A 15,976-nucleotide genomic window follows, 5' to 3' on the forward strand; every position below is an offset into this window, starting at 1 on the left:
GACCCTGGGCTGGCTCACTGGCTCTCAGGATACCAGCAGGGGCCAATTTCATTCTTGATTCCTTTCTTTTCACAAAACACTAATTAGTTGGCTGCCTGCCACCCACAGCGTTCCCTGAGCTTGTTTGCAGTCCTAGCGGTGGCAAGGTTATTTTATATTCCTGGGTTAAGTCTTTTCCCCTACCTTCCACCTAAGGGACTGCCCCCCTACCCCTCTATTAAGACTTCCACCCCCAACCCACCCCATGCCCACCCCTGGTGGCTGCAGCCACCATGAGGCCAGCCTGCAGGCTTAGTTTCATGGGTCTTTGATCTCAGTGGGATCAATAGTGTGATCAATACCTTCTCTTGTGATTTGCAAAGCACTTTCACAAGCACTCTTTTACCCCGCTCGTCACTGTGCTGGGCACACAACAACTCAATAAATTCTGAATTGAATCGGTCCTTATAACCACCCAGTGAGGCAAGTGCAGCAGAACTGATTATTTTCCTCCTCCTCTCTCTCTCACACTTTCTCTTTCTTTCTTTTTCTTTCTTTCTTTCTTTCTTTCTTTCTTTCTTTTTTGATCCATTATAAGGAAATCCAAAGAATGTGTGATTCTGACACTAAGGCCACACAGCAAGAAAGTGGCAAACTGATGGGAGAAGTCCAGCCTCCTGCTGCCTGGTGTGAGGGAAGGGGGCCCTTCCACTACACCCATGTGACTCTGAGGTGTATTCTGTGGCTGCTGATCTCTCTTTTTTTTTCTTTCTTTCTTTCTTTTTTTTTTTTTTTTTTGTGAGACGGAGTCTCGCTCTGTCACTCAGGCTGGAGTGCAGTGGTGCGATCTTGGCTCACTGCAACCTCCACGTCCTGGGTTCAAGTGATTCTCCTGCCTCAGCCTCCCAAGTAGCTGGGATTACAGGCACCACATCTGGCTAATTTTTGTATTTTTAATAGAGACAGGGTTTCACCATGTTGGCCAGGCTGGTCTCGAGCTCCTGACCTCAAGTGATCCGCCCACCTCGGCCTCCCAAAATGCTGGGATTACAGGGGTGAGCCACCGCGCCCAGTCTGATCTCTTGATCAGTATTTCAGTGCTCCTGGTGGCATAGGCCCTTCAGAGCTAGCGCAGGTGCTCTCCCAGGACTTTGGTGTAGGGATTCATGTGATCTAAGATCCCGCCTGTTTCCTTTCTTTTGCTCAGATGTTTTTCTGTAAGTAAAGTCGCTAATGGGTCAAAAAGCATAATTTAAAATTGCCAAAGGAAAACAAATCAGTCTTTTTACTCTGAGACCCCCTCTGGGAAGGCCAAACATTCCTAATAAATGATTCTTTCTATTCCAGAAAGACACCAAAAAGGGAACTGCAAAAATAACTCATTCATCAAAATACTAGTTTGGCAGATAGTTCTGCGATATCACCAACACCCCCTCTCCAGGTTACTGAGAAATCTGGGGACAAAGAGAACTTACACAGCAGTGGTGCCATCAGCTGCAACAGTTTAACTGGCCGTGAAGGAGCCACTTGTCCCTTTGGTCTAAGCAGGTTTGGCTATTATTTTGCAGGAGTATGGTTAATCATATTAAGAATAATTATCCAGAACTTGAAAGTTAGACAAAATGATGACTAAAAGTTATCTCCGAGTCTCCTTGAGCACTGTCCTAACAATCATCTGAGGACCAGTTAACACCCTGGGGAAATGAAACTTTTGGTTGACTTACAATTGATTGGGACCTAGACTCTAAGAGCATGTGTTCATTTGTAGACAATTTGATAAGTTGCTGTGATGATTAATTTTATGTGTTAACCTGACTAAGCCATGGGGTGCTCAGATATTTGACTAGACATTATTTCTGGCTGTGAGGGTGTTTCCAGGAGATTAATATTTGAATCCATAGACTGAGTAAAGCAGATGGCCCTCCCAGTGTGGGTGGGCCTCATCCAACCCATTAAATGTCTGAGTAGACTAAAAGGTTAAGTAAGAAAGAATTCTGTCTCTCTCTGCCGTCTTTGAGCTGGAACATTGATGTTCTGCCTTCAGACTCAGATTCACACTGGAAGTTATGCCATTAGCTCTTCTGGGTGTGGACTTCTCAGCCTTCATAATCATGGGAGTCAATCTCTCTCTCTCTCTCTTTTTCTTTTTTTTTTTTTTTTTTTGAGACAGAATCTCACTCTGTCGCCCAGGCTGGAGGGCAGTGGCGCAATATCAGCTCACTGCAACCTCTGCCTCCCGGGTTCAAGCTATTCTCCTGCCTCAGCCTCCCAAGTAGCTGGGACTACAGGCACATGCCACCATGACTAGCTAATTTTTGTATTTTTAGTAGAGACGGGATTTCACCATGTTGACCAGGCTGGTCTTGAACTCCTGACCTCGTGATCCACCTGCCTTGGCCTCCCAAAGTGCTGGAATTACAGGCATGAGCCACCGTGCCTGGCCGAGTCAATCTCTTTTAATCAATCAGTCTCTCTCTCTGTCTCTCTCTGTCTCTGTCTCTCTCTGTACGTGTGTGTGTGTGTGTATACACACACATCCCATTGCTGTGTTTCTCTGTTGAACCCTAATACAATTGCAAATAAATTTTGTCAGAGATGCCCATGACATCTGTCCAGTAGAAGAAATTACGGTTTTATTGCCCTCTAGGACATGTGGAAGGAAAATATCTTGGGCCCCTTCAAGCTGGGAACTGCTCAGGGCAAATCTGCCTCCTATTCTATTCAGTCTTCCCTCTGCTCTCTGAGATAGATGCATATTCTGATTGCCTTCTTTGGAAAGGCTTATCAGAAACTCAAAAAAATGCAACCATTTTTCTCTCACTTACCTGTGACCTGGAAACCCCCTTCCTGCTTCCATTCGTCCCCGCCTTTCTGGATGGAACCAATGTACTTCCTATATATATTGATTGATGACTCATGTCTCCCTAAAATGTATAAAACCAAGCTGTGCCCCAACCCACTTGGGCATATGTCGTCAGGACTTCCTGAGGCTGTGTCATAGGTATGCATCATTAACTTTGGCAAATAAACTTCCTAAAATGATTGAGACTTGGCTCATCATTTTTCTTAATTGACAGACATTAACCAGTTTTGCATCTAATTTTGCCATCTTATTCTACCATTATTTTTCCCACTAAGTAAAAATTTATTATGGCTCTTCAGAAAAATAAGTAAATAATTCTCTTTGATTTTGTTGTTGTTGTTGTTTTGAGACAGGGTCTCTCTCTGTCACCCAGGCTGGAGGGCAGTTGTGGATCTCAGCTCACTGCAGCCTCAACCTCCCAAGCTCAAGCAATCCTCCCACCTCAGCCTCCCAAGTAGCCGGGACTACAGATGCAGGCCATCATGCTGGGCTAATTTTTGTATTTTTAGTAGAGACAGTTTTGCCATGTTGCTCAGGCTGGTCTCAAACACCTGAGCTCAAACAATCTGCCTGCCTTGGCCTCCCAAAGTGCTGGGATTACAGGCATGAGCCACTGTGCCAGGATATAAATAATTCTTGTGCACCGGATGTTCTTTCTAAAACAAACTACTGCTGTCTAGAGAAGGAGAACAAAGGAATCTGAAGCACTCAACAACTCTATTCCTCACTGTCACTCACTCGGAGCTCCAGGGCTGGCACCCTATGCTGTAGCAGAAAAAAAAACCGGAACAAAGGAAGACTCCCTTAACGTTGAACTGCAGCCAGGCACAGCAGGAACTTCCTCACCTGGCGGGAGAGTGATCTATTCTAAGGGAAGGATTGGAGACACAGGCTGTGGAGGCTTTAAAGAGACCCATGGGAAGGGATAAGGAGTTTGAGGGAAGTAGGAAGCCCCCATGTGGGATATCCTCTAAAGGTCCAAACAGAGTCTCATTAGCCAGTAGCGGAGATGAGTTAGCTAAAGTGGAGCTTGAAGGAGCGAAAGGATTGCTTACACCCACAGCACTAGCATGGAAGCCCATGACCACAGGGACCTTGGTTTGTTCACCTCTGTATCTTTAGCAAAGGCAGCAAATGAGCTGCTAAAGGAAGGTGAATCTATACTTTAGAGCCAGCCTGATGAGGATGAACTACCAAAGGACATGAGGGAACTTTCTGGGTTGATAGAAATGCTCTGTATCTTGATGAGGGCTCTGGGGTGATGGAAATGTTCTGTATCTTGATGAAGGTAAATGTTTGTCAAAACTCATCAACTGGGCCAGGCGCAGTGGCTCATGCCTGTAATCTCAGCACTTTGGAAAGCCAAGGCAGGCGGACTGCTTGAGCCCAGGAGCTCCAGGCCAGCCTGGGCAATATGGTGAAACCCCGTCTCTACAAAAAAATACAAAAGTTAGCAGAGCATGGTGGCACATGCCCCTGGTCCCAGCTACTCTGGATGTTGAGAGAGAAGAATCACCTGAGCCCAGGGAGGTTGAGGCTGCAGTGAGCTGTGTTCATGCCACTGCACTCCAGCCTGGGCAACAGAGTGAGACCCTGTCTCAAAACAACAATAACAAAAATCTATTCGGCTGTATACTTAAAATGGATACATTTTATTGTATGAAAATTATAATTCAATAAAACTGATTTAAGAAGAAAAAACTATTTGATAAATTAATTTCTAATTTCCTACATTTTTAAGATGGTTTGTGACTCATTCTAAGCAATTCCTGGTTTACAGAGGCCTGACTTCACTCTCTTACCACATTCAGAGGTAACATTTCCATTTCAAATGCAAAAACTGACATAAGTGCCAATACTTTGGGAGACCCAGTGGAGGCAGAGTCTTTCCTTATGTGGGAGACCAGAATTTGCCACCCCAAAATATGCCTCTTTGGCATAAGGATTGTTGAGCTGAAGATAAGATGAGGCAGATGCAAGAAAGCTCTTTGCCCTTCCTTTATTTGCCTAAAAGTAGACACAAATTTACAAAGACAAATGGGATCCCACCCCCACCCCCTTCTCCCAGGGAGCACAAAGGTCTCCCACTGATGACAACGTTAGACCCTCAGTGACCTGAAGATGGCACCAGAGGAATCTACATGAACAAGCTTTACAAACCAGCCTTCATCTCACTTGCCTTTCCTCACGTTGCTGCCCCTAGAGATTCAAAATCCTCTTCCTTTGTCTTGTCACATCTCTAAAAATCTACTGTTCTTTGTTGAAGATGCTATATAAGCTGGAATTCAAAGCCACCACTATGAGAATGACTCATTCCCTGGGTAGCTCCTGTGTATATATGAAAGGCCCATGTTAATAAACTTTGGTTTTTCTCATTAATCTGACTTTTGTTACAACGGTCCGTTCCAACGAAGAATTCGTGAGGATTGAGAAAAAAGTTATGTTTCCTCTTCAACACCTATATAAAATCACCTTTAAAATTAGAAAAAAACTAAGATAAATGTACAATTTGACATTAGCTGACCAAGTGCCCTTCACTTCAGCTGGCAAAATGCAAAGAACTGTGAAAAATTAGAATTAGAAGGAATGTTAAAGATCATCTAGTGGCCAACTCATTCACTGATGACTCATACAGATGAGGTAACTGAGGCCCAGTTGAAGAAAGAATAATTGGGAAATTCCTTCCTTTTCCTTCCAGAATCACATCTCTCAGAAATCTTCCTCACTTCCTCTTAAAAAGCAACACAGAGACATTTCTGCGAATAAGAGTCTGAGAAACACCTGCAACACAGGTCCTTCTGATAATGAAGATAAAAATGCCTTATACTTTAAAAAAAATCTAGTGTCAAATCACTCCAATATATCCAGTATGAAGTTGTATTTTTAACTATGTTTTCCTCAAGTAACATGGATAATAAGTCCTTTTGAGATAACAAAGCCTTTGTCTTTGGTGTTAAAAAAAATCTAATTTATTTTCTCCAAGTCAGGGACATTGATTTTTAAGATGAAAATCTGCAGTTGCTACAGCTGCTGCTGGCATAGATTTCTTGCACAAATACATCAAGATGTTTCTATTTGTCTTCAGATCCTTGCCAAGAGTTGAGCAATGGCTGAACATGGCATCACATCTGCTTTGTCCTGCATGAAGAATTTTAGTGTTAGTAGCACTAACATGTGTGGTATTTACTTCACTGTACATCCAATTCAATTCAGTCATTTCAATTTACTCTGATTGAACACTGCTATGTGCAAGACACTGTGCTATGTGCTGATGGAGAAGTTACCATGTAAAGTGCTGGTAGGGAGAGTTAGACACATGGTGAGAGGAGATAGAAACCTCAGGTAGTAGCATTCACTCATTCATTCAATGAACACGGCACCAAGCCAGGGCCTGATGTCTCCATTCCAATAGCTGCTTTCTTGAGCTATTAAGACACCTCTAAACTGAAACCACCTTTGCAAAATGATGACTGAGACAGTGAAAGAGATCTAACCTAACTGACTCCATCTTGCTTCTAACCTCCAAGCTGTCCTTGTTCATTCCTGGGCATAAGCTGAACTAACATTGGGAGAAACTTAGTTTATAGTTTAAACAAAGATGGTAACAGCCCTTTCCCAAAGCAGATCTCCTTCTTGCCTGGGAACTAGATTGACTTTATAGAACTAACATTAGCCACAAGATTAGAAATTATGGTTTAGGAGTCATGCAGCTGAAGGCTACAAGATTCTGACCCTCCCTAAACTGCTCCTAAGATCAGTGCTTGAGATATTTTGCAGATCCTGCACTTGATGGATTAGCTGGCACAACCCAGATCAAAAAACTGGCTCATCTGATCTTGTGGCCCCCACCCAGGAACTGACTCAGCACAAGAAGACAGCTGTGACTCTCTAAGATTTCATCTCTGACCAATCAGCACTCCTGGCTCACTGGCTTCCCCCAACCCACCAAGTTATCCTTAAAAACTCTGCTCCCCAAATGTTTGGGGAGACTGATTTGAGTAATAATAAAACTCCAGTCTCCTGCACAGGCTGCTCTGCATAAATTACTCTTTCTCTATTGCAATTCCCATGTCTTGAAGAATCAACTCTGTCTAGGCAGCAGGCAAGGTGAACCCCTTGGGCGGTTACAAAACTAGAAGAGAAATGAATGCGGGGCTGTGGCTATCAGGGCAGTAATAAAATGTGATGGGAGTCCTTTGCCAATCTTTATTCAGTTTACCTAACTGTGAGCTTTCATTTCTAGCTCTGCTCCCAAAGCAACGGACCATATTACAAGTTACTTACATTAGTAAACAAACTACGTTAATCTATAAACTAATTAAAACATATTGTAATGATTTCCCAGTGATATTCTTTAATAATTTTCATTTGGATATTGAAAATGAAAATCATGCATCCCACCCAGCCCTTCAGGAATGCTGAAGGCCAGAGCAGCTCACGGGTTATAGATTTTGCATCTGTAAGAGACAGGAGCACCTCAGCGTTCACCTTCAGCCTAAACCTCTGCATAGAGAACTACCGGACCTTAGCAACAGCAATGTAATATCTTCTCACCTGAAAGAGAGAGAAAACCCATATTCAGGGCATCGGGGAATAAAGAGAACCAAACAGGTTCCATTGGGGATGGTGGCACTTTGGGGATTTCTTGATCCATCTCATCATAGCCGTGGTTTGGGGTGGAGAGAAACAGGCACCTTTGTGCTGTTTTAGTCCCCCTTTAAGTATCCAAAGTGACATTTTCCAGGTCCTCTCTCCCAAGTTCTTTGAGGACCTCAAGAGTCAAGAAGAGGGTTTTGAAGATAACGGCTGTTCTACGGATGGGCTTCTGCAGAACAAACATGGGCCATTGTGCTTGACCCCCCTCCGGACAGCCACCCTGAGTTGGTAAGGACGTGATCAGGTGAGGAAGGGGGAGAGGAAGCAATGAGCAAGGGTTTGAGTTGGTCAAATCCTTCCAGCAAGTTCCCATGCAAGTGTTCTTGCCACAGAGGCCTGTTAAAGGCCTGCTGGTGCTCAGGGGACATTGCCTCCCAGACATCTCCAAGGGCTACCCCAAAAACCCCTAGCCAAAGATCCCAGCTCACCTCAGCCCCCAGTCTCTCCCAGATCTGGTTTCTAGTTTATAAGGTAAAGCTCTCATCCTGGGCTTTTAGGAAGGGCCTCCAAGAGGAGACTCACCTGGGCCCTTCCCTCCCCCTCATCTCCCAGGGAGGGAAGGGGTATGGGGTATGTCTTGAAGCATATTTTGCTTTTGTTTCTGGGTTTGTTTTTTGTTTTTTGAGAAGGAGACTCACTCTGTCACCAGGCTGGAGTGCAATGGTGCAATCTCGGCTCACTGCAACCTCCGCCTCCTGGGTTCAAGCGATTCCCCTGCCTCAGCCTCCCAAGTAGCTGGGACTACAGGAGTGCACCACCAAGCCAGGCTAATTTTTCATATTTTAGTAGAGACGGGGTTTCACCATGTTGGCCAGGATGGTCTCGATCTCCTGACCTCATAATCTGCCCACATCGGCCTCCCAAAGTGCTGGGATCATAGGCATGAGCCACTGCGCCCAGCCTGAGGCATATTTTTTAATCAACTGTCACCTGTCTTCACCTTGCCTTCCACTTCCAGGTCATGATTTTAAACTATAGACAACCAGGGGAAAAGATACCTAGGCCAGAGTGGATACAAAATCCTCCAACAGTGAGTGACAAAGACCCTTGAGAAAGAAGAGCCTGGAGAAGGAGGAGGCCACAGAGGGTGATGCCTCGGATGGGGGTGGGGGAGAGAAGGGAGGGGAAGGAGAGAAGGGATGGGATGGAGTCCCCAGGGACCAGGTGCAGTCATTGGACAGTGGGGATGGGAGCCCTGAGGCACGGTTGAGCCCATGGTTAGTCTCAGGATGGCAGTACAAGCTCAGCCCTGAGCCCTGCAGGCACCGGCCCAGCCCCACACACAGCCCAAGGGTGGGGCAGCTGGGCTGTAGGAGGCTGTGAGCTGAGGCCTTGCCTGCTCCCCAGGGGCCTTCTGCAGAATCCTGGGGAGAGGCGAGGCACTCATCAGTGGGGAATCTGTGGTTCTAATTAGGGCCCAGAAACCCCTTATAACCAGGTTCAAGACCATCAGCCTGTGAGTGAGGAAAGGGCTAGGACCCCGACTGAGGACAAAGGGGAGTAGCGAATGAGCCCCGTTTACCCATGAGACTGTACTAAGGGCTTTGCCAAGTGAGTTGCTGGCTGACATTTTCACCAATGAGAGCAAAAATAGTTTGTGCCATCAGACACCCCTACATCCTAGTTTTGACCAGCTTTTTCTTTTGCAGCATACATTTCCCCACCCGGGACCCAACAGTCCTCCCACAGGTAAAGCACGCAGCTAAAAATGTGAGCAGTGTGACGGGGTAGCGTGGCTTAAAGGCCTCGAGCTAGGCCCATTCTTCACTAAGTTGGCCCAGAAGTACCAAAAACCTTCCAGGCACCTTTCTGTTTTCCCCTCTTTGAGTTCACAGTCCCATTAAGTCTAGTATCTCCTAGAAGCATCGGTTTTTCTAACCAGTACTCTCTATTTCCACCCGCTAGTTAGAAGTGGAGATGTTGACTTTGGTCTCCTGCGTCTCTGGAAGGTGACTCTCATAATTGTTCTATTCTCCTGAAAGGCCTGTGTGTTTCTGATTTGGTGACTGTTCAGGAGACCCAAGGTTGAGTCTTGGGAAGAGCATCATGAAGGCCACTGGGAGGCTGGGACCTGGCCCCTGCTGTGCAGTCCTTACCTGATTCGCTTCCTTCTGATGCACAAAGGAAGGTAAGGGGAGAACTGTCCAGCCATGGCTCCCTCTGAGCCAGCTCTCCAGGCTTGTGGACTTGTGGACCTCATTTCCAGGGACAGATATCCCTCTCCTGTTTTTCTTGGCCTCTCCCTCAACACTCATCTGTCCGATGTTGCTCCTTATCCGTTACCACTATTTCTCTGCTACAGTTCCCGGTGCCTCCCCAAATCTCTTTTCCCCTAGCAAAATGGTCATATGCTGAGGTACCCTTCAAGGGCAAGGAACTCCCAGTTGGGATAAAGTTGGTCACCACTTTCCTCTGTCTCTGTGTTAGTCCATTTGCAGTGCTATAAAGGAACACCTGAGGCTGGGTAGTTTATAAAGAAAAGAGGTTTATTTGACTCATGGTTCTGCAAGCTGTACACAAAGCATGGTGCCAGCATCTGTATCTGGTGAGGGCATCAGGAAGCTTCCTGTCATGGCAGAAGGTGAAGAGGATGCAGCGTGCCGCATGGCAAGAGAGGGAGCAAGAGAGAGGAGGAGGTGCCAGGCTCCTTTTAAACAACAAGTTCTTGGGTGAATTCGTAAAGTGAGAACTCACTCATCACCAAGAGAATTAGGTGATAGTGCTAAGCCATTCATGAGGAGTCCACCCGCCATGATCCAATCACCTCCCACCAGGCCCCAACTCCAACACTGGAGATCACATTTCAACATGAGATTTGGAGGGAACAAACGCCGAAACCATATCAGTGTCCTAAATTCCTATTTCCAACTTTGTTTCCCCTTGATGTTCTTAGCTCTTCTCTCTCCCAGAATGACCAGATTTTCACTCTCTCTCAGTTCATCTCCTCCTCAGTTCTCAGGACCTTCGGTCTTCTCCTCAACTCACTGTAAGTCCAACTCACCAGTGTCTCCCACCCGTGCAGCATGTGTTTTCTGTATGCTGGCCACTGTACGTGGCTTGTTCTCGGTCTTGATTGGTCTGGAACTTGTTTTACAGCCCTGTGAAGGTTAAGTGTATTTCTACTTTACCAATGAGGAAGAATTAGTATGAATTGTTCAAGGTCACAGGGCAACAAGAGTTGGAGTGGGAACTCTGGTCAGGAGATTCATCCCCATCTGAGCTGTCTGTCCGGAAATCCTTTTCCTCCTCATTGTCTTGTACTCTTTAATTTCTTATCCTTTTCTTTCATAGGCAGAATCTAGCACCTTGGGAGCCAGAGTCATAGAACTGGCCAGGACCTGACCAGCTACTGCCTGTGCCCTGTAGCCAAAGACCCCCAGGAACAAAATTGGATTTTTTAATTTGTTGCAGTGGGGGAGTCTGTCTGTGATGAGGAACCATGGGGTGTCTCGGTAAGACGGTGTTAGAAGGGACTTCTAATATATATGGGCTCATGTTAAGTGATTTGAGAGACGTCTCAAGCAGGGGTTTGCTCTGGATTGGATGCTATCAGGAAGCAGGAGCAATACTATGAGAGGGCATCTTAATTTTTATGCAGAAGGTGGAATGCGTGCAGCAGGGCTAAAGCTGTGATTGGTTAAAAAACAGCAAGCAGTCAGTTGTGTTAGCTGGAGTGGGGGATATTTAGTGATTCTTGTGATTTGCACAGTGACCTTGTTTTTGTCTCTACTCAGACATGATTAAAGGATGGTCTTGGTTTTGCCAGCCCGTCTGATGCTGGCAATCTGTGAGATAGGCTGTGGTTCAGCAGAAAAACATTACAGCCCAGCCGTGAGCACCTGGCCAGTAAGAGCCAGCTGTCAGGGACTACTTTCCTCTTTCTGGCTACAAAGGCGAAGCCTCAGTCCTTAAGTTTCAGCCTGCTCTGTATCCCAGACTCATATCTTCATGTTGAATAATGATCATCACATTTGAAGAGGAAGAAGAGGAGGGATAGACAAGAACAAGGAAGCAGGTTTGTTTAGGGGTGAGGGTAAAATGGCATCTTAGCTTAGAGGATTCGTATCTCTGTGAACTGAATGGATCCAGGGTTCCATTCCTCTATCTGGATAGAATGGAATCCAAAGCCATGTCAGGAAAAAAGGATTATGATACCATTGGTGTGCAGGTGTCTTCTACATTATTAGAGAAAGTTCCAGGTGGAGGGGTGGGGAAGGCAATTATGGAGTGCCTGTTCCTTAGTACAGATAATTCTCTTAGGAATGCAATCCTTTCCTAAGAGAACACATCTAAGGGAAGCAAAGCTAAGGTAATTGTACATGCCGATTTTCTGGTACATCTCTGATTTGAATAGTATAATTATTCCATTACCTTGTTATAGCTTGTATAATTTTATTATACATATTATATTTTGCATAATTTTGTTTTAGTGAAGGGAATTCATTACTTGTCTGTTCTCTGAGAAGCAGACAGGATGGGATTAGAAGTGTAAGAGATGTTTTGGGGGCAACACCTGTGAAGGATCCAGGGTTCAAGGGAGCAGGAATAGGCAGGGAGAGCCCTCCGCAACACAGGTCCCACACCTGTGTAAAAGAGAGAGCAGGAAAGGCTAGGTAGGAAGAACCTCAGACTGGAGTACAGTTCTGAGAACATCTTGGCCAGATTGCTGGGGAGTTCCCAAACTAAAATTCTCCATGAGAGGAGTCACCCTCGTTGGGTAGGAGTGGATCAGCACAAACGCTCCTATGTACTCAGTCACTGCCCAGAGGCAGCCGGGTTAAGTCTGGTCTAGTGTCCTTAGGGGTGGCAGCCAAGGCTGTCAGTCAACTCTGCTCCTTGCAGCAGGTTCTGTTAAAGCGATCTGAGTGGTGCCCTCCACGGCCATATTGGCTTCAGCTGCCACTACCACTTTTTTTGAGTCTTTGAATCCATTTAAGTTCTCCTAGAAGCAGAGGCCAAGAAGGAATTAAACATACAAGAGATTGATTAAGGGAAATATCTGTGAAGGATAAAGGCGGAAGAGAGCAGAAAAAAAACCCTATACAAATGTGACTTAAACTATATACTGCTGGTAAGTAAATACATTCGTACAAGAGTTTTTGTTTTTGTTTTTTAAAAAAAGCTTTTGTTGTGCATTCTGAATTTTGCTTTGGGAAATATGGTTTCCTTATGTCATGTTAAGTAACAGAATTGCAATTAGAAACATCAAAAATAAATAAATTCTACTTCAACTACTACATTTTGCATGGCACCTTTCTGTGAGGAACTTTGCAGCTACCCTCTACCTCAGTGGTTCTCAGCTTCTCAACCAGGGGTAATTTTGCCCCCCTAGGGACATTTGGACTGGTCTGCAGACATTTTTGGCTATCACAGCTGAAGCAGGGTATTGCTGGCGTCTAGCGGGCAGGGGTCAGGGATGCTGGAAAACATCCTACAATGCACAGGACAGCCCCCACAACAAAGAATTATCCAGCCCGAAATGCCAATAGTGGCGAGGTTTTGAAACACTGCCTGGCTGATCCTCTTAGTCCTCTTGCAAGGAAACCTGCAGCACAGGTGACTTAAATGGGCACTGAGGGGCATTCTAGATAGGTTTAGTGGGGAAATTTATGAGACTGGGAGCTCCCATATGGAAAGGATTATCCCTGAACCAGCCCCAGAGCAACAGGGGAACATACAGCCATCTCCTAATGGTAGACCATTCATGGAAATCAAGTGTTCTGCAGAATAGCACCCTCTTTCCTATTTAAATGGTAAACTCTGGCTTAATGAATGCCCCAAGTCCCCAAGAGATTTCCAAATATGTAACTAAAACACACACACACACACGCACACACACAAATCCCTTATATAAGTTACAGAAACTATCATGTCAGAAAGTAAAATGCCGTAAAACTCGATTCCAAGCACTACACGTCATATACAGCAACATCTGAGAGAGGTGTACCCACACCTGCCCTGCCATTCCAACCATTGTCTTTGGGATGTAATCTGAAACTTTCCCAGCCTATCTTGATTAAAATCTACTGAGTCTTGTGGACTGTCAATAGAAATTTTTCTTAAAAACACTGGATGAAAAACATTGAGAAGTACACTTTGTGGGGTTTGAGTATTAAAAATCCAGAAGCAATACAGCTTGCCAGGATAAAAGAAAAAAAATCCAGAGGTATATTTGACATGGAAAATGTTCATTGGAAATATTTGAAGCATATGCTTGTATTTTAGAGCCCCAAAACACTTTTGGGGGGCCAGGAAGAAAGATTTGGTTGACTTTTTTTCCTCCTCATTGACCTCTAACTCTGTGTGTTGTCCTAGTCAAACTGGTAAGCAGCTCCAAAGGGGATGCTGGATCACCGGAGATGTTAGGAGCCCTACACTGAGAGCATGGAAACCTGGATTCCACCTCTGCTTACTTTGTCTTTATCAGCGGTACTCAGAGATGCAGATAGCTTTGTCCTCAACTGTAGGACATGGATATAAACACGAAGTTACGGCCAGGCGCGGTGGCTCACTCCTGTGATCCCAGCCCTTTGGGAGGCAGGCAGATCACCTGAGGTCAACAGTTCAAAACCAGCCTGGACAACATGGTGAAACACTATCTCTACTAAAAATACAAAAATTAGCCAGGCATGGTGGCCCGTGCCTGTAATCTCAGCTACTTGGGAGGCTGAGGCAGGAGAACTGCTTGAAGCCAGGAGGTAGAGGTTACAGTGAGCCAAGATTGCACCATTGCACTCCAGCCTGGATGACAGAGTGAGACTCTGTCTGGAAAAAAAAAAAAAGAAAGAAAGTACAATGTTAACTGTATGTAAGCCCCCAGTTGGGCTCCATCCACCTCCACCCAGCTCTGTGCCCTGGGAGTCTGACCAGACTGCATTGCCTGGACCCATGGCTAGCTGGCTTCCAGCTGGCTTCCCCGAGTGGAAAGCACCTGCAAGAGTTAAGAGGTTGTACAGAGGCAGGTGCTGGGCTGTTTCCTCCCAGTCTCCTCTGTGTGCTTTGCTGCATTTTCTGTCTATGGCTATGTCCTCCACTGAGAGATCTCTTATTGCGTAGACCAGCTATGGCTCCAGCAGCATTATTTGCTCCTGTGGCCTTCTGCCTGACAGGGTACTTCCCGCTGTGGCCAGCCTCTGAATGCCTTAATATCCCTTGTCGTTTTGCTGAATAGTACCCAGAGCTGTGTAAGCATGGGAAGCCCTCACTTTGCACAGTAGTCTAGGACTGTAAAATGGCCATGTAAGCTGAAACCATGCAAAACAATCTTAATAATCAATGGGGAAGATGACGATTGTCCTCTGACCTTTCAAAAATGTTTGTCAAAACATTAAACTTTCTTACTGTCAGTAAGAGAAAAAGTCGCAAAAATTGATATTAAATACACTAATTGAAAACATTAGAAACATTGGAAATTAAAGTGTTTTCTTTGTGAAAATCTTACCGAGAACAGTTTGGACAGTGCTTGTCATTTCCTTCCCATTATACATAGATTTTGATTCAGTGAGTATCTTTTCTATTCCCGGAAAATTGTCATCCTCCTTTCTCAAGCTTGGATTAGTTCTTACATTTTATCTTTTTTGCTTTCAATGTCACAAAATATCTCTAAGAATTCCTTTACGTGGTTTTTTGCTGGCATCATTTCCTCCAAGACATCTTCATCCTTTTTGCCACAGGCACTTTTCTCGTTTATGTAGATAAGCTCACAGTCACTACGTTCCTCTGGCTGCATATCCAGAACTTCAAACAGCAGCAGCATCCACCTTCCCACAGTCAGCTTTTTCTTTTCTAACTCCGCTTATATTCTACACAAACCTCACTTCCATCATTCTCACTTTGCATTTCTTTGCTGCATTTTTATTTTTATTAGTCAGTTCCCTCTTTCAATTATCCATTTTTGTAAACTTTCACATAAATTTCTCACCAGAAGACAAAGTGCAACACAACTACACACTTTGCTGCCAGTGGATGAACTGAATAACAGGTACATGGTGCCCAGTCACCAATACACTTTGAAAGAAGCAATGTGGTGGGTCACTGATCATGCAGCATATCTGTTAGTGATGTGTGGCCTGAAGCGTTAGCAGTGAAATTATACTTTAGCAAGGGGCCAGGTGCAGTGGCTCACACTTGTAATCCCAGCACTTTGGCAGGCCGAGGCAGGGAAATCACTTGAGGTCAGGAGTTTGAGACCAGCCTGGCCAACATGGTGAAACCTCATCTCTACTAAAAATACAAAAATTAGCCGGGTATGGTGGCATGTGCCTGTAGTTCCAGCTATTCAGGAGGCTGGGGATGGAGAATCATTTGAACCCAGGAGGCAGAGTTTGCAGTGAGCCGAGATCATGCCACTGCACTCCAGCCTGGGTGACAGAGCAAGACTCCATCTCAATAAATAAAAAACAAAATAAAATAAAATTATACTTTACCAGTATAACAATGTAGCTGAAATTTGAACTATCTGGTTGGGGGACTGTGTTA

The 15,976-nt window shown here is 45.1% G+C and overlaps 1 long non-coding RNA gene across 2 annotated transcripts; it reads left to right on the forward strand.

The window, feature by feature from the left end:
* The first annotated feature begins 6,820 nt into the window (after positions 1-6,820).
* Positions 6,821-14,901, forward strand: LOC134739179 (uncharacterized). 2 transcript variants are annotated; one of them, XR_010125732.1, is made up of 9 exons: positions 6,821-6,949; positions 7,587-7,726; positions 8,457-8,585; positions 9,148-9,187; positions 9,481-9,626; positions 10,790-10,950; positions 11,233-11,513; positions 12,436-12,569; positions 13,814-14,901. It is a non-coding gene; the product is annotated as an uncharacterized LOC134739179 (long non-coding RNA). The 2 variants fall into 2 exon arrangements; XR_010125733.1 differs by having other exon boundaries at positions 6,831-7,453; positions 7,587-8,585.
* Positions 14,902-15,976: the final 1,075 nt, after the last annotated feature.

Source organism: Pongo pygmaeus, chromosome 2, assembly GCF_028885625.2.
Source record: "Pongo pygmaeus isolate AG05252 chromosome 2, NHGRI_mPonPyg2-v2.0_pri, whole genome shotgun sequence".
Taxonomy (NCBI): Eukaryota; Metazoa; Chordata; class Mammalia; order Primates; family Hominidae; genus Pongo; species Pongo pygmaeus.